We start from the raw sequence: 26746 nt of genomic DNA on the forward strand, positions 1-26746 counted from the left end.
CTAAGATAAATAAGGAGATTCAATCCATACCACATTTTTAATAGCAAAGAAACAGATTATTCCCTAATTGAAATCTTTCTGGAAGAAGGAGAGGGATAAGAATAAGATTAAGGAAAAGAAGACTAGGAAGAAGTAGAAGAGAAGGAGGAGACCAAGGGAGAAAAGGAGAGATAACAAATAAAGCAAATAACTTTGTTTCTTGTTCGTTTGTTTGTAAATATCAGAAGGCTATACCTTGGAAAACATTTAAAAGTACATTGAATATTTAAGCAGAAATATAGAAAAGCTGATTCAATAATATTAATGCTGTGTATACACTTAGGCTGAGAACTTAAATGTTTCACATGAGATCATACATGGTTGAAATAAAAGAGCCCCAAGGCTGGATATTTTTAAAGAAATTTAATCAATACTAAGAAAAACAATTTTAATCTTAAAAAAGGATGTTAGTTCTGGAACTTCTACAATGTACTTGCATGAGTGTAAACGAAGGAAGAATCTTAATAGTCAAAACTCTGGGAGCTAAACGCCGTTTGAAAGTTCTTTAAAATATTAAAGATTTTAAATTCTCAGCCAAGTTGTCCTTAAAAGGAATTTAAGACTGTACAGGCCAGTTGAATAAAGCTATCCTATATACATTCCTTAAAAGCTTAATTCATTCATGTGTTAATCTATCTGCTTACCAATTGTTCTGGGAGACTTTGGTTAAATTCCCCCTCAGAGACCTGACTCCTCTAATACCCAGTGAGTGAGAAACATCTTCCTCTGTGAGAAACAACCAGGATTAACAAAAGGGATCTGTAATTGCATTAAAGTTTCATTAACACGTTTCCAGAGGACATTAAAGCGTATGCTACTTGTGATAGAACTTATGGTCCTTTAAAATGCCCACTAAAACTCTTTCGGTGTCCATGAGAGGGGCTTGCTCCTTGAGCTCATCTCCAAGGAGGTTAGAGAATTCTGACCGGTTGACTTAGACCTCATCATTCTGCCAAGAGGAGGTAATCAGTGTTGACAATACCTTCCTGTTTTGAAGCAGTTCTAGTTGTTCCTTGTGAGCAGGACTCTATGGCTTTAGGACAAACCTTTCTGTTTGCCTCCTTTCCCCCGAAAATTACAAAATGCCAAGTGCAAAAAGTCACAGACATTGAAGGAGCAGAGGAGAATGGGAAGTCAGAAGAAACCACACCAGCAGAGGCCAGAATCCAGAGCAGATATCACCAGAAAGTGGTTTAATATGGGTTTTGGTGGAGAATAAAGGAGCACTGTGGGCTTGCCAGATGGTGCTTGTGGTAAAGAACCCTCTTGCCAATGCAGGAGACGTAAGACACGGGTTTTATCCCTGGGTTGGGAAGATCCCCTGGAGAAGGGCATAGCAACCCTCTCCAGTATCTTTGCCTGGAGAATCCCATGGACAGAGGAGCCTGGTGGGCTACATGGTGGGTGTCCATGGGGTCACAAAGAGTCGGGCACGACTGAAGCACCTTAGCACACACACACACAGAGGAGCACTAGAAGAAGACTAACTGTCCCCTGATTCTTCTGCCTGAAAATTCCTCTATCTTTATTATACAGATTTCAAATTAAGCCTAATCCAGACAAGTTTGACCCTGTTGATTTTCACAAGGTCTTAAAACCACCATCCATTTGTTCACTTACAATGTATATTAATACAAACACATATTGATAACCTAAGTGCCAGGCTTTACTATGCTCCTTAAAATACTTAAACTGGTAACATCATATTATATTTAGGTCACAGGGATTGAGATTTGGACTGACTTATTGTGCAATATTTCTTCTTTATTATTTTTGAAGATGATATCAACTTTAGAGTAATTTAAACAGTGTTACAGTTTTCACTTGCACAGTCTAACGTCCCAAACCTTCCTCCCACCTGTATCTTCAGACTCTGTGATCATACTTTGCTTAATGAACTTCAGGGAACATGAAAGAAGATTCTCTTAAAACTTGCTAGGTCTTAGAGTAAAATGCTCACAATGGAAAGCCAGATGCTGGCAAGATCCAGCTCATAAAGGTTTACCCTCAGAACCGTTGCTTGGTGGCAGTCTCTGGTAATAGGCACCTCCATCCCTGCTGTTCCTGGAGGGCTGGGTGGCAACGACCTTAAGCCTTCTGAGATAAGAACATTTGCTTTTTTCTTGAGAAAGTTCTACGGGTCAAGTGATGGCAGGGGCAGAATGGAGGCAGCCTCTGCTAATCCAGGGCAACGTAATCTTGAGCTGGAATCAAGGTCTGTGCATATATCCTATGGGCCTGACACAGGTGTATTCCCAAGGCTAATGTTCTCTCTTATTCAGTGTGCTAAGGAGACAGAATAGAGTCTAAAGAAAGCTGCATGTCCAGCTCTGTTGGACCAGACTGTAATCAGCTGAAAAGCTTCTGTCCAGATCTCTGCTTCTAAATCAGAAGCCGCCTGTGGAGGCAGAGGGCCTTAGTGTGAATCTAAGTTCATCACTTACTACTGGGTTGGCCAAAAGGTTCCTTTGGGTTTTTCTATGTGAACTTATGGAAAAGCTCAAATGAGCTTTTTGGTTGACCCAATAATCATCTGGGCCTCAGTTCTATCATGTTGCAGTTGGAGGAGATTAGCATCTGCCTCCCAGGTTTGCTATGAACATAAAATGGTAGAAGACAAGCCTCAAAGGTAACAGTATGTGGTGGGTGCTCAGGAAGCCATGCTGAATCTGAAATTTGGTAGCTGCTCTCTCCACCGAAGAGTATCCCTCTCTTTATTTTGGCTTTGTGTCTCTTACCTCCAGCAAATCTTCAGTAAAATTACTAAAGTCTCAAGCTTAGTTTTTTCCTTTGTAATTGGAATCACAGGAGAAGACAGAATTATACAAACATACAAAGGGCTTTCTCTGTGTGATTCTCAAAATACAATATATGACTCTCAAAAGCAAACTCTTAAAAAAAATTCCATTTTTAACTATCCTTTGAACACGTGCATTTCCTCTGCCTACACGTCCCACAAATCTCTGACGCCAACTAGGAGGTAGTTCAAATCTGGTAAAAGTTGACTGAAGCCTTCCAATCTTTCTCCTTATTTTGGGGGGCTGGGATCAGGGTCAGGACAGGACATGAGGTAGGAAGTGTTACCAGCATGGATTACTGCAATGAGAAGGATAAAAGCTGAGTGAACAATCATATATGGACAAGTCTTGGTGTCCTCATTTCTAAATTAGGGGTTAAATGCCTAATCATATGAGGGATGTGAGAACTGAACTAGATAATTCATCAAAGCTGCCTAACATAGTGCCAGATACATAGTATGTGTTCAAGTCCATTATTCTCACTCCTAAATTCAGAGATTTGCCCATCTTCTGAGTTCCCACAGCCTTCTCTTTCCCATGCATTATGTCCTGATTTGCATAATAATGGAATAGACATCCTCTCCCTGGTCCTTAAGGATAAGGAGGTCTGTCTGATTCCTCAGTACATTCCAGAGAGCTAACCCAGTTATGAAAAACATTTACTTATGGAATGAATAGGACATCCCATATAATTCAGAGGGGACTGTGTAGGATTTTAGAGAAAGCTAGTTCTATTTGCCAGTTAGCAGTATTAGACTGTAAAGGCAAATGTACCAGAGAGCAGGAATATTAGTTAAGAGGAAGGGGAAGGATTTTCTATCTGGTTTTGCAGCCAGCAGGGCAGGAGGTTGTGCCGGGGGCAGATCAAAGACTGTCTCTTTCCCAGGAAGCTCACTGAAGATTGAGGCTCTCTACTATAGAAATGAAACTTAAGTCTCCCAGTTGAAGGGAGCATGTGTGTGTGCTCAGTCACTTCAGTTGTGTCCGACTCTGCAACCCTGTGGACTAGCCCACCAGGCTCCTCTGTCCATGGGATTCTTCAGGCAAGAATACTGAAGTGGGTTGCCATGCTTCCCTTCAGAGGATCTTCTTGGTCCAGGGACAGAACCTGTGTCTCTTGCATCTCCTGCACTGCAGGTGGATTCTTTACCGCTGAGCCACGGGGGAAGCCCCATTGAAGGGAGAAGGTGCTTGCATATTCCAGTAATCCCTGGAGCCCAGGGGAGAATGGGGACCCTTTCAAAAGGCATAAGAGAAAGGAAAGTATTATGTCTGTTATAAATAGTGGCAAGTAATGGGATATTACCAACTTTTCAGTTAAAGGATTACGACATTGGGAGATATTCTGGTAAAGTAATGTACTCCGAAGTGACTTTCATATGAAGAAAACACAGATTTCTCTTTGCTAATGTCTAACACATAGACTATGATTAAAATCACTAGATAAACTTTCAGCCAAAATTACTATTTTGTTAAATAGAAACCACAAGGGATGTAGTGAGTAGAAATGGTTGCTTCATTTTCTGCTCTAACACCATGGAATATGGAGGGATATATTCTCCTCCAAGACAGAAGCCTAATGAACTACAGTGAAATGTGCCTCAAGACTCTTACTGAAATAGCACTTAAAAAAAATTCTATAGCAAAGCTTTCAGAATTTACACAATCATGACTGTATTTGAAAGGCGTGAGGAAATGAGACTACTTTTCATTGGACTGGAGGAACTGATCCCCTGTAGCAAGTTTGGCAGAAGCGTCTCTTGTATAACAGAGACTTTATCAAATAATTCCAGGCTTATGCTGGGCTTGGTGCAGTGTTGGCCACATAACAAGTGTTAAATAAAATAATAGCAACATGTGACATGGGAGCCTGATTCTCTCATTCTTACTGCTAAACCCACATACCAGATGGTTATACACACCCGTAATCAAGTGCAGAGCCGTGTGGGTTGGGGGCTGGCGTGGCAGCTCTGAGTCAGACCGGCTGCCTTTTCTCTCCCTTTTGTGGAAGAGCTTCACGACCTCCACAAACAGTTATTAGGAGCCATGCTGGGGTCCTTGAGAGCTCATAGAGCCTCGTGCTGTGCTGTGCTTAGTCCCTCAGTCAGGTCCGGTTCTTCTGTGACCCCATGAACTGTAGCCTGCTCCTCTGTCCATGGGATTTCTCAGGCAAGACTACTGGAGTGGGTTGTCATTTCCTTCTCCAGGAGATCTTCCTGACCCAGGGATCAAATGCGAATTTCCTTTGTTTCCTGTATTGCAGGCAGATTCTTTACCCTTGGAGCCACTGGGGAAGCTTTGGATGGGTTCAGCCAATTCCCGAGTGAGGCCAGTTTTTCTCAGCTATGCACAGAATGTCTTATCAGTACCTCTTACCCTTGAGAGAAGCAGCTTCCTATTAAGATCTGTAACCACCTTGGCTAGGACAAGTACAATTGATTGTTTATGAGTACTTGAAAATATTAGCTCTCTAAAAAAACTCAACCTTGAGGACACTACACTGAATGAAATAAATCTGCTATGAAAGGACAAATACTAAATGATTCCACTAATTTGAGGCCCCCAGAACAGTCAAATTCATAGAGACAGCGAGTAGGATGATGGTTGCCAGAAGCTGGGGAAGGACCAATGGGGAGTTACTGCTGAATGGATGTAGAGTTTCAGTTTTACAGAATGAAGAGTTTTGAGGATGGATGGTGGTGATGGCTGCACAACAGTGTGAATGTTTTAATGCCACTAAAGAAAGTGAAAGTGAAAGTCGCTCAGTTGTGTCTCTTTGAGACCCCATGGAGCATACAGTCCATAGAATCCTCCAGGCCAGAATACTGGAGTAGGTAGCCTTTCCCTTCTCCAGGGGTTCTTCCTAACCCAGGAATCAAACCCAGGTCTCTTGCATTGCAGGTGGATTCTTTACCAGCTGAGCCACAAGGGAAGCCCTAATGCCACTAAACTGTACACTTAAAAATGGGTAGAATGAGAAACTTCCTGTGTATTTTGCCACAATTTAACAAAATATAAAGACATATAAATTAAATTGAAAGATTCACTGACACAGAAAACAAATTTATGGTTACGAAAAGGGAAAGGACAAGTTATTATTGTTCAGTCACTAAACTGCGTCCAACTCTTCGCGACTCCATGGACTGCAGCACACCAGGCTTCCCTGTCCTTCACCAACCCCTGGAGTTTGCTCAAACTCATGTCCATTGAGTCGGTAATGCCATTCAACCGTCTTGTCCTCTATCTCCCCCTTCTCCTCCTGTCCTTAATTTTTCCCAGCATTGGGGTCTTTTTCAATGAGTTGGCGCTTCGCATCAGGTGGCCAAAGTATTACAGAGAGAAAATTAGGAATTTGAAATGAACAGATACACACTACTATGTAAAAGTGGATGAGCAACAAGGACCTACTGAATAGCACAGGGAGCTATGTTCAACGTCTTGCAATAACCTATAATGGAAAAGAATCTGAAATTTATATAGAGAGCTGAATCACTTTGCTATATGCCTGAAACATTGTAAATCAGCTATACTTCAATTAAAATAAATATAAAAAGATATATACATATAAATAAAAATCTAATAAGCATTTATTTCTTCTGAGGGTCAGTGAAAACCATAGAGATGTTCCTTCTATCATAAAAAGCCAGCAGAGGCATGTTGAAGCATTTAAGAGGCAGTCCTTCACAACACTCTTTTGTGTGGGAGCTGATTCTCCCTAGAGCGAGTCCTTCTAGGTCAATGCGATACCATCTTCATCTTTGTGTCCTTGTGGCTCAAAATATGAGGTTCACAGTGTCCCTGGGTTTATATTACTAGGATAACCCAAATGCTAAGTGGACTCTTCAGTTCTACCAAAATTTAATTAAAAAAAAAATCAGATTGCTTCTAAAGCAACTGAATTCAGTGGGAGAAAAACTGCATTTCTCTTTGAAATTTGAAGTTATGTAAGTCAAACTTCAAAGAACACTAGCACATTCTTTCATGCTGCATATGCTTTTTTTTTTTTGGTGGAGGGGGAGCTGAAGAGCTCAAACCTTTGCTGCTCTGACCTCATGTTTCACTGAAACTATATAGCCTGGGAAATTAAACTTCACACTGGACCCACCTCTGCCATGTGTTGGGTATTGACTCATGAAAGAGCAGCCTGGTCAATAATTACCTGAAAGAAAATGCTAGTTTGATCTAAAAATGAAGCTCGTGTTTTCATGATCAAAGCAGCTTCTCAGCGAGAAGCATACCCTCACATTGATTTTACTCCCAAATGGAGATGCAGAAGGCTCCCGAAACCTTCCTTACTTGACTTTCACATGAGGCTGCTTCTCTTACATTTATAAGTCTCTGTTGTGTAGTCATGTCTGACTCTTTGCGACCCTATGGACTGTAGCCCGCCAGGCTCCTCTGTCCATGGGATTCTCCAGGCAAGAATACTGAAGTGGGTTGTCATGCCCTCCTCTAGGGGATCTTCCCAAACCAGGGATTGAACCTAGGTCTCCCACATTGCAGGCGGATTCTTTACCGTCTTTAGCCACCAGGGAAACCCTTATAAGTCTCTACCAGGCAATAAAGAGGAATGTTATGGACTATCTTTGTGTCTTCAGGGTCTTGTCTTCCCCAGTAATACTCGAAGTTCTTGCGCAGAGAGTATCATATTTTGTTAGTAAAGTTGGGTCAGAGCCTATACTGGACACATTGTCCTTGTTAACTACAAGCTATTACCCAATACTTTCTGGGTGATGTGCTTGCAATTCGTAATCAAGTGATTGGCTGATTGTAATCTATTGATTACAATCAATCTATTGATTGTTTATTGAAGTGGATCTTAATGCAAACACAACTTCCCTCTTCATTGACAACCTTACCTGCAAAATTCACTTTACACGCTCTAAACTCAACCAAGTAGGGACAGAAGAAGTGGTTGTTGGCCATCCTCTGAATCAGTGATTTACATGATAGATTGTTCATTTGCTTATCTCTCTTTGTTTATCTACTTAAAAAATGTTTTCTATTGCAGTAAAATACACATATACATAACATTTACCATCTTAACCATTTTTAAGTGTGCAACTGAGAGGCGTTAAACATATCCATCATGCTGTGCAGCCAACACCAACATCCATGCACAGAACTCTTTTCATCTTGCAAAAGTGAAACTATGTACCCATCCCCAACATCCCCCTAGCCCTTGGCAACCACAATTCTACTTTCTGTCTCTATGACTGTAACTATTCTAAGTATTTCATGTAAGTGGAATGCAGTTTTTTTCTTCTTGTAACTGACATTTAATGTAGAAAATGTCCTCAAGTTTCATCCATATTGTAACATACAAAGGAAGCAGAACTTCCTTCCTTTTTAAGGCTGAATAATATTCCATTATATGTAAATACCACATTTTGCTTATCCATTCTTCTATTGATGGGACATTTGGGTTACTTCCATGTTTTTGCTATTATGAATAATATTGCTATGAACTTGAATGTGTGTTTATCTACTTTTTAGCTCTACAAAAGCCCATAGTAACAATTCATTTGGAGGCATGAACACCATAAGAGGATTTGGAAAAGCAAAAGGATTCATGAACTATTTCAGCCACGAGCAAATATCCCTTAAGCCATCTGTTTAAGCTAGTTCTAAACTCTATTCCATTATGTGGAAAATAAAGTAGAATCTCTATTTTACTTGGTTAAAAGTCACTCAAGGGTTCCACACACTGCTCAAGTGTTTTAGGATCATAGAAATGTTTACTAGAAGGGATATATACAAGACCATTTAGTGATTCCCATTCTTCATGTCCATCAGAACCACTTGAGGCTCTTGATAAAAATACTGATGCATAGATCCCATGCCCAGAAATTCTGATTTAACTGGCCAGTGGGTAGGCATCAGAAGTTTTCAAATTTTTTTAGGTAACTAATGTGTAGCCAGAGTTGACAATCACTGATACAGCTTAATCCTCCTCCTCACTCCCACTGTGAGAGAGAAAGGGGAACAATTTGCTGAAAGTAATACAGAAATTGGTGGAATGATGCAAACAGGCATTTTAAAATCCTAGTACTCTAATTTTAAAATCTAGCACTCTAAACCTCTTGAAACTCCTTTATACTGTACTCTGCCTTCAACGCTGATCTTTACAAAGTGCGAACACATAAAATACTATCAAGTGGATGATTTTTATTCAACCAAGAAAGATTTAAATTGAGGTTAAAGCCAAACTGGCAAATTTTAGTTTTCATTTCAGTATCTGAATGGTGATGAAGCCCAAAGATGAAAGGATTCTACCTATTACCAGAAATCTGCCAAAGGAAGACAAAGTCTGTGTGTGCTTTGAGATATTATACACTCCTAAAAGAGGTTCATCAGAGACAAAGTTTAAAGCAGAGGAGAAAACAGAAATGAAACAACAGGAGAGATTCTAAAGATGATTATATTCTTTGTAAAAGTCAAGTAATGGAAATCTAAGAGGACATACAAATGCCCATTTGAAAAGAGCCTCAGTCTTACCAGTGGTCAGGAAGCTGAAAATTAAACTACAGCTTGATTTATCAGATTAGGAAAAGTGAAAAATGGCTAACATGCAGGGCTGGCAAAGATACGGGGAAAAGCGAACCCAAGGCATATTTGGGACATGTGTTGCTTCCAAACAGCCTCTGAGGAGGAATGTACAAAAGGTCCTGGCAAGGAAGTCACTGGGAAAGATTTACTGTTCTTCATTAACTCCGTTATTTTGCTTTCCTCAGATCCTCGACAAAGAGAATATCAAGGAGGGAGTTCCTAGGTTTGGACCAGTCTTCTGTTGCTTTTTCCATGCTTCAGATACAGGAGACTTAAATTCCTATTTCCAACTTAAGTGAGTTTGAATCCATTTTGCTACATACTGTTGATAAGTCCACATTAATACAGAAAGTAAGCTCTTCATGTAAAAGTTTCTTAGGTTGACTGCGTTGCTGGGGCGTATTTTCCAATGAACCCACTGAAGCTCTGATTTTCTTCATCAATCTCTTTGAAGCAAAATTTCTGTACACAAAGTACCTAATCCTTGTCTTAGGTCTTTGCTGAGTGTGTATGGATCACCTCCTGAGAAGCTCAGCAGTGTTTGGGCTACTCTTCCCTCCATGTGCTCTTGCATGCATCCAGAGCCCACTCCAGCAATGGATCTGTGTTCTCAACTGCAGAAAGCAATGATCACCCACTCCCCACCCTGGATTCCTCATCACCAGGTAGCAAGTTCTCAGGTTCTGTGCTCCTAGGTGGTAACCCTTTCACCAGCTCAGTTGCAGGCTGTGCGTCTCACACTATTTCTTGAGTACTTGCTGGTACCAGGCTAGCACTTCATTCTCTCATATTTGCATTTTAACTTCCAACAATCCAGTAAGGTAATTATTATTTTTATTCCTATTTACATATGAGGAAGATGAGGTTTAGAGAGTTCAAATGTCTTTTGTGAGGACACGTAGCTTGTAACTGGCAGAACATTGTCACCTGCATGTAAATGAGTTTTGAGGAGTGAAAACACATTCTTCTACCAGTTTCCTCTTTTAGGAGACACTGTGTCTGAACACATCCATGAGGTACCAGCTAATGTGTGGGATGCTGACCCCAGGCTGCTGACTCCAATGACTAAGCCGAAATCCCTGAGCTACCCTCACTGGAGGAAGAGGCCTCTGCTGTCACTGCTGCCCCCTGCTGGAACCTGGTCTCTCTGCCAAGCTGAAGTCAGGGGCCATGCCGCGCCTGTCCCTGGTGCTCTAACTGGATCCATTGCACCCTCTCTTTCTTCTGGGAAAATGGTCAAAACCTCAGGGAGTCTGCCCCCAATATATCTTCTGAAATTGGGACCCTAAAGGCCAGCTATCAGTTCCCCCTATATCCCTTTGGGAAGAAGAGAGAACAACCCCCTTCCTCCTAGAGCAGAATATTTGCAATCCTGTCCCATAGACTGTCCCAGAAAAGCAGGCAATGTTCCATGGAGATGAACAAGACTTGGACTCCACGAAGATCCCCAGCCTCCAGGCAGAAGGTCGGGGATGGAAAGGGATAGTTAGGAAGTTTGGGATGGACATGTACACACTGCTACACGTAAAATGGACTACTGTACAGCATACGGAACTTTGCTCAATGTCACACAGCAGCCTGGATGGGAGGGGAATCTGAGGGAGAATGGACACATGTATATGAATGGCTGAGTCCCTTTCCTGTTCACAGGAAACTAGCACAACATTGGTCATTATTAATTAGCTATATCCCAGTACAAAACAAAAAGTTAAAAAAAGAACCCCAGCCTCTTCACATGATGCAATATGGTAACTCCTTTGACATCTGGCATGGGCATTCACCCATCAGAACTTCAGGAATCTCTCGCGAATATGAATCAACAATGAAGACTTGATCATCAAGACTGATGGCATCCCCTTCCTCCCACTGACCTCAGACACAGAATTTGTGGACATTGTGTACAGAAAAGTTGCTTTAAGGAGATTAAGGAAGGAAATCAGAACTTCAATGGATTCATTGGAAGATACGCCCAGGCAGCCCAGCCACCTTAAGACAATTTGACAGCATGAAGTGCTTGCTTTCTGTTAATGTGGACTCACCATTAGCAACTGGCAGCAATGGAGTCAAATTCACTAAAGCTGGAAATAGGAATTTACAGTCTGTGTCTGAACCATGGAAAAATCCATGAAGACTGATCCAAAGCCAGGAACCCGCACTGAGATTCTCTTGTCTTTGCCTCTCTCTGCAGGCTGGCTTCACTCTGTTCAAGTTTAGAGGTGCCAGTGGAGAACTTGAGGGGAGAAGAGGAATGAGCATGGAAAACAGCATCTCAAACTCACATCCCCTCCCCTCTGAGATCAACAAGGAGAAAGTCTTCCCAGCAGCAAATCCTGGAGAAGGATTCAAATTGTCCTCTTTTGGATCACATCACCATTTCTGAGAGCTGCAGTGGGCTTTGTTACCATAAGAAATAGAAAGAAGTGCTGGGCAGAAAATGAAAAATGGCCATTACAGTATAATGAAAATGTGTTTGTAAGGTTTACATTTGTTTTGGTTTTCATCAATTTTAGTTTTTTAAAAAAATAGTTTAAATAGATTCCCAAAGAGAGCATCCTAACTAATAAAATTGTAACCATTGGAAATTAGGTCTTGACTTACCTGTAATTTTTTTCCTTTATCCCATGTGTTACTATTTTTATACTTATTGTATGATCATTTGATAACTGCTTGTCTGCCCAACTGGAATGTAAACTTCATGAAGGCAGGGCTATTTTTTTATTCACTAAGTGCTATGATTTCCATAGCACATTCCTGGCATACAGCTGGCATCCAACACATCCTGTGAAGGACTGAACAAAGAATCAACTCAACCTTTTCCAGGCTCAATGTTTAAGTCACCACCAGATGATTCCAAAGTTAGCTGAAGAATCCATAGGTTAAGAAACACAGAAAGAAAGAGGAAGTGAGATGAATACCTGGAATTAGAAGACCCAACTAGCCTCACCATTTATGGTCTGACAGGAAACTCCCAGAACAGAAACACGATAATACCGAATAATAATGATCTGATGAGCAAAAAAATAAAAATTTAAGATGATCATAAAAGAAAAAGATTCAAAATTCTAGCTAATTCTGAAAATGTTAAAGTTTACAGAAAAAGCTAATATTTATAACATGTGAAAAACCGAATTTGGCTTAAGAAACCTACCACCTATCATTATATTTTTATTTGATCCAATTTTTGGATGGAAATACCATCAAGCCAGACATCCAGAGAGATCTCATTACTGGCCTGTGTTTAATGGAGCAACACACTCATGAAAACACACCACTTGGGTACTTCACTGGGTTGTGCTAAAAATTATAGCCTTTCAAAGATTCTTGAATACACATGCTCTTGCCCTATGTACACTTAAATAAAACACTTTAGTAAAATACAGCTGTTTGAGTTTCTATTAATTAAGCTTAACTTCTGGTGACCAGGACTTCCTGTGCCTGAGGTCAGGCCAGGACACTGGCTACTCATTGTGGTTGTTAACATACAGAGAGAAGCATGTTAAGAAAGGTGGAGAATGAGGAATTTTGAGGCTGATGGGTACCCTGTAGGAAACCAAGATTTCTGTGAGGTCAGAGGAGGGGCCCAGTGATATTGTGATTTATAATAGGAAATACATACTTGGCTTTTTTCCCTATCCCTGACACAGGGCTCCTAAAACCCTTGTAAATTCATAAGTGACAGGCACACTAGGGGCATCTTTATTTCTAATGAGGTGACTCTGGGTGGCTCCTGAATGGAGACTGGTCACCAGAAAGAGCAAGCCATGCGTAGAAGCTTTGGATTTTCAGCCCACCCCACCACTTCTCTAGAGAGGGAAGCAGGGCTGGAAGTGGAGTTAATCACTGATCTTGTTATGTGAGGAAGCCTCCATGATATAAAAGCCTACTCATATAAAAATAGTAGGGGGCTTGAAGAGCTTCCAGATGGGTGAGCGTGTAGAGGAGAGAGGAGAGTAGTAGTAGCCTCGGAGAGGGCACAGAAGGTCTGCGCTCTTTCTCCATATCTTGCCCTAAGCATTTCTTCCACTGGGCTTTTCCTGAGTTATATCCTTTTATAATAAACTGGTGATCTAGCCAGTAAAGTGTGTCTCAGAGTTCTGTAAGCCACTTTAGCAAATTAATCGAATCCAAGCAAATTAATCGAATGCAAGCAAATTAATCGAATCCAAGCAAATTAATCGAATGCAAGCAAATTTATCGAATCCAAGGAGAGGGTAGTTGGAATCTCAATCTACAGCTGACGCTTCAGAAGCCCAGCTGACAACCTGGACCTGTAACTGGCATCTGGAGAAGATGAGTGGGAGGTGGGGGGTGGCAGTCTTGTAGGACTGAGCCCTTAGCTGTGGGGTCTGATGCTATCTCCAGGGAAATAGTGTCAGAATTGAGTTGTAGGACCTCCAGAGGGTGACTGAGAATTGCCTGGTGGTATGGGCTTCCTAGGTGGCACTTGTGGTAAAGAACCTGCCTGCCAATGCAGTAGACTTAAGAGATGTGGGTTCGATCCCTGGGTTGGGAAGATCCCCTGGAGGAGGGCATGGCATCCACTCTAGTATTCTTGCCTGGAGAATCCCATGGATAGAGGAGCCTAGCTAGTTACAGTCCATAGGGTTGAAAAGGGCTGGACATGACTGAAGCAACTTAGCACACACACACACATGCACACATGGGAAACCCCATCCCACGTTGGAATTGGTACTAGAATCATCTTAGGCCCCCATCTCCCTCCCGCTAGAGACTCACACAGAGGGGAGGCGGCAGTGATTGATTCATGTGACTCCCTGGCAGGCAGTTCCATGCTTCCCTCCAAGGAACTGGGATGACAATCAGCGTGGACACAGGTGAGTTCAGGGCCAGTATTTTGCTGATGCTTTGTCACCTTGCCTGACCGCAAACACCAGTTGAGAGAGCTGGCCAAGACAGTTTCCCATACGATTCCACTTTCCATCCCACTATGTAACGCCTCCATAAGTCAAGGTATGTTCAACACAAGGCTTACCTCGCAATGAAAGACTTAATTCCATGAACAGGAAAAAAGTATGCAGTAAGGAGAAATGTGAGGAATTTATCTGAAAAAAGAGTTCTTGACTTTAGAAAGAGAAAATGGAAAGCACCAACTCTTCCGATCAGCAATAAAATGGTCTTTCGGGATTGAGGCAGCAAAGCAGACCACGCGGCAAAGCAGTTACCTTGAGTGATGGGCTTGGTGCACACAGCTCAGTGGCTTTCCTGGTGGGTTGCCCTCTGGTTCTGTCTCTCCGTCTGTAAAAGAATGAAAGGTTATCTAAGTTCTCATCCAGGTTTAATTTTCTAAGTTTTTCAGTTAAAAATTCTAAAACTTGCTAACTGTATCATTGTTAAGATGTTTTTCTACTCTTTAAGGGACGACATGGGGAGTATTTCCCAACATTGGTGAGGGAATGAAATGACTATGAGATTGTACTTGTCTCATTAAAGCCGCAACTCACAGTGCGTTCTTTCAAGACACCTGTACTTGGTCGCTCTTTCAATCACTCCGCTCACTTTTCCTTTATGACCTTTATTCCTCTGGAAGCAGTTTTAGAGCTGCTTCTTATGAGAACCTTTTTTAAAGGAGAAAAATGTTCTTCCTACACAAACCCAAACAGGATTTACTAAATGATAAATTTGACTAAAGCATGACAAAATTGGGCTTCCCTCATGGCTTAGTGATAAAAGAATGTGCCAGCCAGTGCAGGAGACAGGGTTAGACCCTTGGGTGGGGAAGATCCCCTGGACAACGGCAACCCACTCCGGTATTCTTGCCTGGGAAATCCCATGGACAGAGGAGACTGGTGGGCTACAGCCCATGGGGTTGTTAAAAAGTCAGACATGACTTAGCAACTAAAACAGCAATAATGATTGACAAAACCAGTTTTTAAATTCAGTGTTGAGCAGTGGTCTCCATCAGCTTTGCATATAATCATATTAGCATCCCCGTGTATCTTTTTTCTTTTTCATTCCCAGGTCATAGTTACCCCAGACCCCAGGCTCCTCCCACCAAGCTTAGCTCCGCCCATTGCACACACACATCACAACACACTTTGCTTCCACACTCCAATGTCTTTATCCTGACTGTAGGATAAAGTCTAAAGATTTGACTCAACCCTGGAATCCATTCTCACTGGTTCATGTCTGTCTGAGCACCCCAGCTACCATTACTCCCTTACACAATCCATGGTCCTGTCCCTGGGAAGATTCCCAGTTCCAGGCACATCCCAGACCCTTCCCACTTTGCTCATTTTCTTTACTGATTTGGACCATCTTCCCTCTTTTTGTTCTGGCATTTGAATCCTATCAGTTTTTCAAAACCCAGTGGAGATCCCCTTTTCTCTATGGAGCTTCCCCAGAACTCTGCATCTTGGAGGGCACTATCCTTACCTTGTATAGTCCACTGCCTGGCACAGCAAGAGAAATTAGCTCAGTAGTCTCGAAAGTGTTCCTCATGGGGCCATGATCTCCTTCGCAGGGCTGAGTCTACTTTTAGTCAGCACTTAAAAGCTTATAGGCCCCCTAAAGCATGGTTGGGTGAGAGAGGACTCAAAGTACAAAGGTAGTCAGTCCCCTGACCAGTCTCAACAGAACAGGACTAGGAGGCCCAAGGGTGAGCCAACTTCCAATGAGATGAAGAACACCCAGAAGGGCCAGAGGCACCTGCTCTCACCAGGTGCAATCTTCTGAGTCCTGAGTACAGTGTCCTTCTGTTTTTTTACCCTCGTCTCCTTCCCTCTCTCTCCTATTCTTCTGGTGTGATTAGAAGGGGATGGGTAAAAGTTGAATTCCCTAAGACCTGGGTTTTTTCTCCTGAGCCTAAGGCAATTTAACCTAATTCTTGCCCCAGTGGGTCAAAGTAAACTTTTGACCCAGGTGTGAGCAAGGTCTCTGCAAGGAAAGGTTTGATGGAGGCCTGATAACCACAACATTCAGAAGGTGATTTACTCAGGGTGATAATGAAAGTCATAACATAATTCATTCACATTGTTATTTATTTATTTTTTTGCCACACCACAGCATGCAGGATCTTAGTTCCCTGACCAGGGATTGAACCTAGGCCCTTGGTGGCAAAAGCAGGGAGTCCTAACCACTGGACCACCAGGTAAGTTCTCTAATTCATTCACATTGATTGAACTCTTATCCTATGGCAGGCCTTCTTGTTTTTATCTTTCATTCATGCATTTAATTCTCCCAATAGTTGTCTAAATTGGACATTATTCTCTCCCTTTTACAATGAGAAAAACTTTCATGTCCAAAGGTGAGCTGCCTTTCCCCAAGTCACACAGTTAGTGAGTGGCAAAGTTATTTTCATTTAGGGGAAGAACCTTAGCTTAACTTACTTTACCATAAAACCAGAGGAGAGAAACTCAGGTGTCTGCAGGAAGCAGAGTCCTCAACACATCCCAGGCTTCTTGAATGGTACCTCTGGGATCTCAGGGCCTCTCATTACCTGAAATAAGAAAATGGCAAAAGTTTAATTATTCATTTTCCATCACTCTTAATGAGGGGATTAACTGCCACCTGAAACAAAAGGAAATAGCCTGACCTTCCTGCTGTCAGGAAGTGATAATTAACTAAAACCTCTAGTCAGTGGAAACAGACAAATGAGTGTTTTACTGATCTTGATGCAAATGAGCTGTCAGGGTCACTAATTGAAGTCACATAATAGAGCAATGACAATGAAAAAATAAACACATGCCCAAAATAGACATTTTCTGAAGTACAGTTTGTTTACAGATGCTCTTCAGGAGTTTCCAAAACCCTGCTGACTCACTTTATGTCTTAGGGTTCTGAATATTTTGAAGGGGTAGGGTTTGCAGGGCCCTAGTTTGCTGGGAGGGCAGCGGAGAGGAGGCTGTGTGCATGGACAGGGAGGGAAGTTGTCAACTAAAATAATCAAGAATAGAAAAGAGTTTTATTTGAACCAAACTAGCCCAGAAGTCAGCTTCCCAGATTACTCTGGAAAAAAAAACTGCTCCAGAAAAGCAAGGTTTCCCGCACAGTTTTTTATCTTGTCAGAACAAAGAACGTTAAACAAGTCGGGGTTACATTTTTTTCAAGTTTTAAAAAAAAAGAACAGACCAGCATGTACACAATGAGTCAGTATGGCCTTGGCTCCTGGGAAGGCAGTCCTATCAGGGAAGGAAGACCAGAACTGCATCCCAGGATGGAGGGCATTAGGCCTTAATTTCTAACATGGACATTCTTTACCTTTGGCCAATGTGCCCTTTTCCTTAATAATTAAAGTCCATGTGCAGTGAACATTTGATAGGCTACAAACAAGCTATTTTGGTTAGCCTCTAGTTTAAATTAAATCATGGGTAAGGCAGAATGACTTCCCCAAACTTCAACATGTGAACATTTCTCAGAGTCTGTTTAGCCTCAGATTCAAGGAGCATCAAGTAAGTGGAAACGAGTTTGGAGACCGTTCATCTCAGCCTCAGGATCAACTGGTTGGCTTTTCATTACTTGGTTGATTGGTTTGACCAAAAGTTACTGCAGGAATGATTCATGGAACCATTCTGCTGCACAGCATGTAAACACAGCCTTCTAATCTAGACTTTAGCTATTAAAATGGTCATAAATAGCTGCAAATTACTACTGTTGCGTAACTGGTGACTTCATCACGGCTCTGGCCGAGCAGATGGAGCCGCGTTCCAGGCACCGCTGCAGGGCCCGGCTGGTCCTCAGCGTGTAACGAGTGCAGCCTGGTAGGTGTGACACGGACGACAACATGGCATCCTCCTTGTTCCAGAGTAACACATTTTTCAGAAGGCCATCAAGCCTTCAGAGCCTCACACATGCTGCATGATAAATAAGTATATAACTACCCCAAATATGGCAAAACGAGTCACTATTAATAACCCTAAGAGTCATGGGGATTTGGGCAGTCCAGTTCCTCTGCCAAAAGTTAAGAATGTTTGCTCAGTGTTTTGATTTTTTTTTTTTTTTTTAAACTCTGTTCTTGATTTGCTTCAGTACATTTCCCATTTAGCTGACTTTATCTGTGACCTTACTAGGACATACCAACGCATACAGGATGGCAATGGAAGGCCTTTTAAAGCTATTGGGGCTTTCAAAATTGTGTCTAGTAAACATTTTCCATTTCTCTCTACCATAGCGACTATCACCTTTGCCATTATGCAGAAATTACTAAAGGGCCAGGGAAGAAACTCCCTAAGTTACTTATATTGATTATAATATTGTACCATTAACTATTTCTTGAACATTTATTCTCACCAGATAGTGTTTCTATACATTGCTAAGTTTTGCATCAACCTTCCAAAGTCGGTGTTATTCCTAATTCACAAACCAAGACTCAGACGTTGAGTAACTGCCCTGAGCTGATATGCACGTGACTCTCAGGGCTGGAATGCAAACTCAAAGCTCCTTGACTTAAGCCATATGAAACTGCCAGTGGTCAATCATTTCTGACCATCAATGGCGATTTTATGGTTTAGCCCACTACATGTTGGTTCTGAAAGGAAATCTAGACTCTCCTTCTGACATCACCACTCATTTGATTGGAATTTTTTCAATGCAGAATTGGGAGGAGAGGGAGGGGAAATGGTCAAATGATCTATTTTCCTTCCATTGATGATTATTATTATGACAATAAAGACATGTGAAACTGCACCAAAAAAAAAAAAAAAAGGCAAAACATGTCAAAAGCTCTCTGTTCTACTCACATTGTCTGATACATTCTATCTGAAAATCTCCACATGGAAATATGCTCATCAGACTTTTCCAAGCACTGAAATGATTTTTAGCATTTAAAAGCTAATGATGTTAAGATACAATTTTGATAGATCATGTGTTTTAGTAAGCAGGTAGGCTATGAGTCTATAATACCTGTATCTTGCCAAAAGATAATTTGGCAAGAGCAATTAAAATTTCTTGGGAATTACCAGAAAGTCAATAGCATAGTGGCTTAGGTAAGGTAAGGTAAGTCACTTCAGTAGTGTCCGACTCTGTGCAACCCCACAGATGGCAGCCCACCAGGCTCCCCCGTCCCTGGGCTTCTCCAGGCAAGAACACTGGAGTGGGTTGCCATTTCCTTCTCCAATGCATGAAAGTGAAAAGTGAAAGTGAAGTCGCTCAGTCATGTCCGACTCTTCGCAACCCCATGAACTGCAGCCTACCAGGCTACTCCACTCATGGGATTTTCCATGCAAGAGTACTGTAGTGGGGTGCCATTGCCTTCTCCGAGCATAGTGGCTTAGATAGGAGCTATTGTCTATAATAAATTATTTCTCTGAGTGTTTTTAGAAACAATTCATAATAAACTTTTTAATTCAGTTTTCTCCAATGATAAAGTAAGAAAAGGAAATATTATGGCAACCAATAATAATTATTGCATTTAATACAAGATAGCTACCGAATAGTAAATTGTTAAATGCATCGTAATTGGGACGTTAAGTGTCACACGAGAAATAATAGAAAAAAGGTTAATGAGCCTTAGAGTGAGATTTCAGTCAGAGGAAGAATCTCATTTTACTGAAGGGGAAACTGAGGCAGAATAAAACCAAATTAAATAGCAGAACCATTCAACTCATTGGCAATACCTTAATGACTAGCATTCAGTTCTCTTCTCAGTTAATGCTTTCCCTCCCTAAAATCACAGTCTGGCTCTATGTAATATTGTTTATTGTACTCTACATTTCTTTTCCTTGAAGATATCTGGAACAAATAATGAGATGTACCTAACAAGTTATTACATTAAAATGAACTTAATATCCTGGGTGATTATATTCTAAAATGGGATAAACTAGATTCTTATTGAAACAAGATGATCAAATAACTTTAAAAGTAAATTCCTATAGATCTACTACTAGACTTCAAAGTCTGATTGGCCTTTCTCATGGTCAGAAGAAGTTTCCTTTCTATCTGACCCTTTCCAGACTCTCTGTTCACCTCTCATATGGGAGGCATCTGATTTCAGATACTGAAGGATTTAACATGACTCAAGGTTTTGACTCAATATTATGAATAGAAATATGAAACATCACAAAGTTTATAATAGCTTTACCATATTACTTGTGAACCAAATGACACAACCAAATGGGAGAAGTACCCACAATGAAAGAATTCCTAATATTTTTCTAATATAATGATAAACATATAGAGAAAGAAAAGGAAAATAAGTGTATTAACTGATGGATGAATGATTCAGCTTCTACATTAACAATGACTCAGTCTGTAAAAACTGGCATGTTTACAAAATAAATCATATTACTGAACCAGAAAAGACAGGCACATAATATGCAAGTGAACCAAACATGCTCACAAAATAATTTTATTTCCATATAGGATTTTCTTGAGGGTTCTGAATATTACTCTAGCCTTTAATGACATGCAAAAGAGAAGTGAAATGTTAATGATTGCTAGAAAAACAGTCCTTTATGCACGAAAATAACTTGCATCAAAGAGTATTTATGAATAGCAGTGGATTCAAGAGTTTCTATTAATAATCCTTCGTTGGCTATAGGTCAAGCCTGTGAGAATGGCCCCTTTTCCAAGGAAGGAGTGGAAAATTGCACAGTGTAGCCCTTCCTTCAGAGCTGCTGGGTTTATGTGCTGACACTTGCATTGATGAACATGTGCTGAATGTCCTCGTTGGAAATTCAGCTTTATGACTGGCAGGTAATGGATGAGACCTTGCGGATTTATGGACCGATGTTGGGAGTGTACAGATGGAACAGGAGGTTGTGCTGGCTCAGAAAATCCCTTCAAATACCTATATTGGCCTCATTAATCATGACCTTGTGACTGTGACTGGGCCACCTCTAAATCTTCTTTTCCTGGGCTAAGTAAACTCTGCTTTCCTGTCTTTCTCATCCTCTTCAAACCATTCTAGCAAAGTTCACATGAAGTCCAGAAAGAGTAGCAAAAGGGGAAAGGAAAGTTTCTGAGAATGTCAGTTCTGACATTCTAAAATTGAAGAGAGGCGGAGAAAGAGTATTTGTTCAATTTATGTACATGATAAGTATCCATCCAAGTGAATGCTATAGGGGTCAGCCTTCATAAAGTACATTCATATACTAAGGTGCCAAGTATGCAAAGATGGTGAGGACATAATCCTTTCCTATTCTCAGGAACTTAACAATTTGATAGAAGAGTTTCATATGTGTGTGAGTGTGTGTGTGTGTGTTGTAGAGGAATAGAAAAATGTTTCTGCATAATGATAAGCAGCTCTTTTAGGCAGAGGGCATGGTCAGCTACTGCGATAAAAGAACTTGCTCTGGGAAGATTCCAAAATATATTCTAACTGATGCCCAAAATGGTATTGGGAATTATTATTCCTTGGTGTCTAATGCTGCACTCTCACAGCAGTGCTTTGTGAAGATATTGCTGGAGAAGTCAAGACAATTTGACATGGGAGAGTTTTTCAGGTCATGTTCTTTCCTCACAGGAGAGAAAAGGACTGCACCAAAGCAGGGTGCTGGTCGGGAAGGGAAACCCATCAGTCAAGAGGCTGTTGGTTGCCAGGAATCTAATCTCACGTGAATTAACTCAAATTAAAAAGAGGAGTTACCTGTAAAGATAAAACTGGCAATCTTATGGACATCCAGAGGCAGGAAGCAAAGTCCAGGTGGATGTCATAGCAACCTAACCTGGGAACTAGAATGTCAGTGGGTCTCTGATTCTCTATTTTTTTCACTCTTTCTCTTTTGACTCTTTCCCTTTTTTTTTTTTTAGCATATCTAATGCCTTCCCTCTAAAGAGTTTGCTTCCTCTGACTGTTTATAATTTGGCTTTCAAGTAACTTTGGTTGTATTTGATTTTGGCATGCACTGGTGCCAACCTCAGTCCAGATGGACGTGAGCTCTGAGCAGGAGCCCACAGCCACTGATGGCCATGTCTGTAATTCGGTTCAGATTTTCAGAGTGGCTGTCCATGAGGCTGCTCCTGGTCTCTTCAGATTGGGGCGAGATGGATATGGGGTGGGGTCAGGGCCATGAAGACCTGTCCTTTACAGCAGAGACTGTGAACAGCAGGAATTCTCAGAGGTAGGAACTGGGGAGAAGGCACAAGTGTCTGGCAGAGTGTCAACCACTGCTCCAAATCAAATGCTTCCTTCTCACAGCATGGCAGCGGGCAAGCTTCACGTGGAGAGGAGAGGAACCCTGTCTGCTATGACACAAAGCTCAGTAGGACAGCATTTGGAGCATGGATAATAATGTGGTTTCTGAGTCTGCATCCTTTTCTCCCTCTACTACAAATTTAACAGAAAGTAACTGCTGTTTCAGTGCTGGTGCTGCCATCTCTGTGAATGGGGCCAAGAGAATCTTTGGGTAAACTGAGGAGACACAGCTAGATAAGTAAGCAAGTAGGTGTTAGTTACTCAAGTCAGACAAGTTACTCTTGTCTGACTCGTTGCGATCCCATGGGCTATAGCCCGCCAGGCTCCTCTGTCCATAGAATTCTCCAGGCAAGAATACTGGAGTGGGTTGCCATGCCCTCCTCCAGGGGATCTTCTCTACCTAGGGATCGAACCCAGGTCTCTTGCATTGCAGGCAGATTCTTCACTGTCTGAGCCACCAAGGAAGCCCCCATGCAGCTATATACTGAGGTATTTTCATTAATTCATTCAGTTAGTTAGTGTTAGTAAGTACCTGTTCTGTCTTGTGCTGGAAAAGCAGGAGAGCCCTATATACTCCAGAAGTTTATTTTATTAATGGCTCTTTGGGGTATGTGTTTGTTGACTTTCCACTGAATAAAATCTAGATATTACCAGTGAGAAGTTCCCAAAACACTCTTCGGATTTTTCTATCTAAACATTTCTAAAACCAAAATACTAATAAATAATTTTTATTTATTTCTAAAAGCAAAATACCAATAATCAATGCTCATTACTGGTTCTTAAAACTAAGTTCAGTCCAGTGCCTAGAAAGGAAAACCAAACAGAAAGACTAAAATAAACAATATAATCCACCTCACTTTCCCTTTCTCGCTTCTGCGTGGCTTTAACGTGAGCTTCTAACTGGGAGGACACTTACTATGTTTGCTACAGGCAGATGTTTATGTGTGTTTTGAGTTTTAAAAATCTAGATAAGGAGCTATAAAAAGGAAGAGGGTGTTCATTTAAGAAGTTGTCCTTAAATTGTATATTTTGAGGGGTGTATTTTCCATAGGCATACTCTTCTTTATAGACATATGAGTTATTTTAGGCATTCCTAGTTGATACAATAGTCAGAAACCTGACTGCTTCTGGGGAAACAGTCAGGCATCAGGGGACTTGGGTTCAGTGTAAGGTGTGTAAATCTAAACGAGTCTCTTTCCTCCCATGATCCCCACTTTTTTGTCTTTTGGGCTTATCTATCAAGTTATTGGGGGCTTCCCCGATGGCTTAGTGGGAAAGAATCTGCCTGCAATGTAAGAGATGCAGGAGACTTGGGTTCAATCCTTGGGTCAGGAAAATCCCCTGGAGGAGGACGTGGCAATCCACTCCAATATTCTTGCCTGAAAAATCATGCGGACAGAGGAGCCTGGCGGGTTACAAAAGGAGAAGTCAAAAGAAGGGGTGGCAGAGGATGAGATGGTTAGATAGCACCACCGACTCAATGGACAGGAATCTGAGCAAACTCTGAAAGATTGTGGAGGATAGAGAAGCCTGACAGGCTTCAGTCTATAAGGCTGCAAAGAGTCTGACACAACTTAGTGACTGAAAAGTCAAAGTGAAAGTTGCTCAGTGGTGTCCAACTCTTTGCGACCCTATGGAACTGTACAGTCCATGGAATTCTCCAGGCCAGAATACTGGAGTGGGTAGCCTTTCCCTTCTCCATGGGATCTTCCGAATCCAGGGATTTAGTGATTGAACAACAACACAATCAAGTTATTAGCAGTATCAACTGAGAGGTAAATGTTAACACTCTTGGAAAACTGGAAAACACTATTCAGTAAGTATTTGAATTTGACTGAGTAAATTCAGAACTTTACTGAAAAATCAGTATTATTGCCTGACCTTGACACTAAAGTTGTCTTACCCAAACTTACAATCTATTTTCGGTGATTATGTAATCAAAATTCCATCTCAAATATATTTAAACTAACATACTTAACTCACATAGTGGTTGCATTGCAAGTCTATTTTCAGGAAAAAAAAATGCTGGAAGGAATAAAAAAACATTGAAAAGGGTAAGTACATGAATATTTATAAATTCCTATTAACTGTGCAAAACAATAATTTTAATTTTTTTGGAGAGTAAAATCTATGTAGAACTAAAATGCAAAACAAGAAGAACAGAAAAGGCAGGAAGGTTAAACAGCTTGAAAGGTTTAAGGATATAAAAATATCAAAGGAGTGGTAAAAATAATAATTTTTATAATTCTGTAATAAACCTATGTTTTGTAATCTCTAGGATAACTATTATCAGGATAAGAAACTAATGTATTATTTATAAGTTATTAGAATAAAAAAATTCAATAATTTAAAATTTTTAAATAATCTAAAAAAGGCAAAAAAGAGGGAAAAAAGCATAAAACAAGGAAAAAAGGAATATGAAAGAGAAGAGCTTAATAGAAAATGAAAATAAGATAATATCTAGAAACCCAATTATGCCAGCAACTACACTGAATATAACTGAACTAAATTTGAAGTAAAAGACTATGATTTTCAGACTAGGTTTTAAAAAACCCAACTGTATGCTTTAAATATATTAACAAAGAAATTTTTAATGTAAAAGGAAAGATAAATATATCATGCAACACTAACAACAATGAAAATAATTATGTAAATCTACCAGTATAAGGCAATGTGAACTTTAAAGCAAGAAATATTATCAGAGATAAAGAGAGGTCAGTCCAATAGGAAGATATTACAGTCCTAAGTTTCTATACACCCAATAGCATTGTTTCAAAATAAATCAAACCAAAATGGACAGAATGAAAAGGAAAAATGTTCAAATCAACAATCATAATGGGCAGCATTAGCATAACTTTCTCAACAGTGGCTAGAATAAGCTAAAAATAAAAAATCAGTAAGGATATAAAGATAATAACAGTATAATTAGCAAACCTGATTTAATTGCTTTGCACATAAAATTACGCCTACTAATGACCGTTTCATATTCATTTCAAGTGTACCTGGAACATTTATTAAAACCAATGTATTATAGTATCAGTTCAGTTCAGTCGCTCAGTCGTGTCCATCTCTTTGCAACCCCATGTACCGCAGCACTCCAGGCCTCCCTGTCCATCACCAACTCCCAGAGTCCACCCAAACCCATGTCCGTTGAGTCGGTGATGCCATCCAACTATCTCATCCTCTGTTGTCCCCTTCTCCTCCCGCCCTCAATCTTTCCCGGCATCAGGGTCTTTTCAAATGAGTCAGTTCTTCACATCAGGTGGCCAAAGTTTTGGAGTTTCAGCTTCAGCATCAGTCCTTCCAATGAACAATAGTCTCAGCAATTTCAAAATGTTGAAATATTTAAGAATATCTTCTCTGACCACCTTGAATTGAACTACAGATTAATAATGGAACAGAAAAAAACCCAACTTATTTATGTATTAATCTCAAGAAACTAGAAAAAGAGTAGCAGTCGAACCTAAGGAAATAAATGATAGAGATAAAAACCAAATCAAGGAAATAATAATCCAACATATATAATACAGAAAATCAACAAACTCAAAAATTGGTTTTGAAATGATTACCAAACTTAATAAAACCAAGACTGATCAAGAAAAGTAAAAAAAAAAACACAAAAATCAGCAACAACAGCAATGAAAGGGAGATATCACTATAGATGGCACAATAAAACCATGCTAAAAATAACTTTATTCAGAAAAACTTGACAATTTGGGTGATATAGACAAATTTGTTAAAAAAAACACAACTTACCAAAGCTGAGAGAAAGAAAATATAGGACTAGTTTCGGGTATGTTTTAAAAATTTGAACCCATTATTTAAAAACCTTTCCCCAAAGAAAAATCTAGGCCCAGAGAGCTTATCAATGAAATTTCCGAAAATTTAAGGAAAAATAACCCTTATATAATTTAAACAGAAGTAAAACTTCTCAGATTTAAAAAAAAAAAAGTATAAACTTGATTTAAAAACTCTGATAAGCATTCTGAGAAAACTGCAAACCCACCTTTCTCCTAAACATTGTTGAAAAATTCTTAACAAAATATTAGGAAATCAAATCCAGTGATATAGTACGCTGAGTGCTATTTAGTCTAGGTTTACAAGTAGGTTTGACATTTAAAAATCATAAACTTACTTAACCACATTCACAAAAAGAGTAAAATCACACGATCATCTTGAATGCAGAAAAAGGTTTTGATAAATTAATTCAACATCACTTGTGATGAAAATTTTTAGCCAACCAAGAACAGAACTTCCTTAATGTGATAAA

General features: G+C 40.4%; 1 protein-coding gene across 19 annotated transcripts in view; it reads right to left on the bottom strand.

Annotated features, from left to right (window-relative positions):
- The window catches only part of PCED1B (PC-esterase domain containing 1B), a 208748-nt gene that overhangs the window by 159983 nt on the left and 22019 nt on the right, over window positions 1–26746 (bottom strand). For 13 of the 19 annotated variants that reach the window (XR_011566582.1, XR_011566584.1, XR_011566585.1 and 10 more), the window contains exons 2-3: window positions 16733–16842; window positions 14570–14642 (exon numbers count right to left, since the gene is read on the bottom strand). The gene's annotated coding sequence lies outside the window, so the exon portion shown is untranslated. Of the gene's footprint in view, window positions 1–11425; window positions 14347–14379; window positions 14450–14569; window positions 14643–16732; window positions 16843–26746 lie in introns of those variants that run through there. The other 6 variants (XM_070789225.1, XM_070789229.1, XM_070789223.1 and 3 more) reach the window with 4 other exon arrangements.

This window comes from Bos indicus, chromosome 5 (genome assembly GCF_029378745.1).
Source record: "Bos indicus isolate NIAB-ARS_2022 breed Sahiwal x Tharparkar chromosome 5, NIAB-ARS_B.indTharparkar_mat_pri_1.0, whole genome shotgun sequence".
Lineage (NCBI taxonomy): Eukaryota > Metazoa > Chordata > Mammalia > Artiodactyla > Bovidae > Bos > Bos indicus.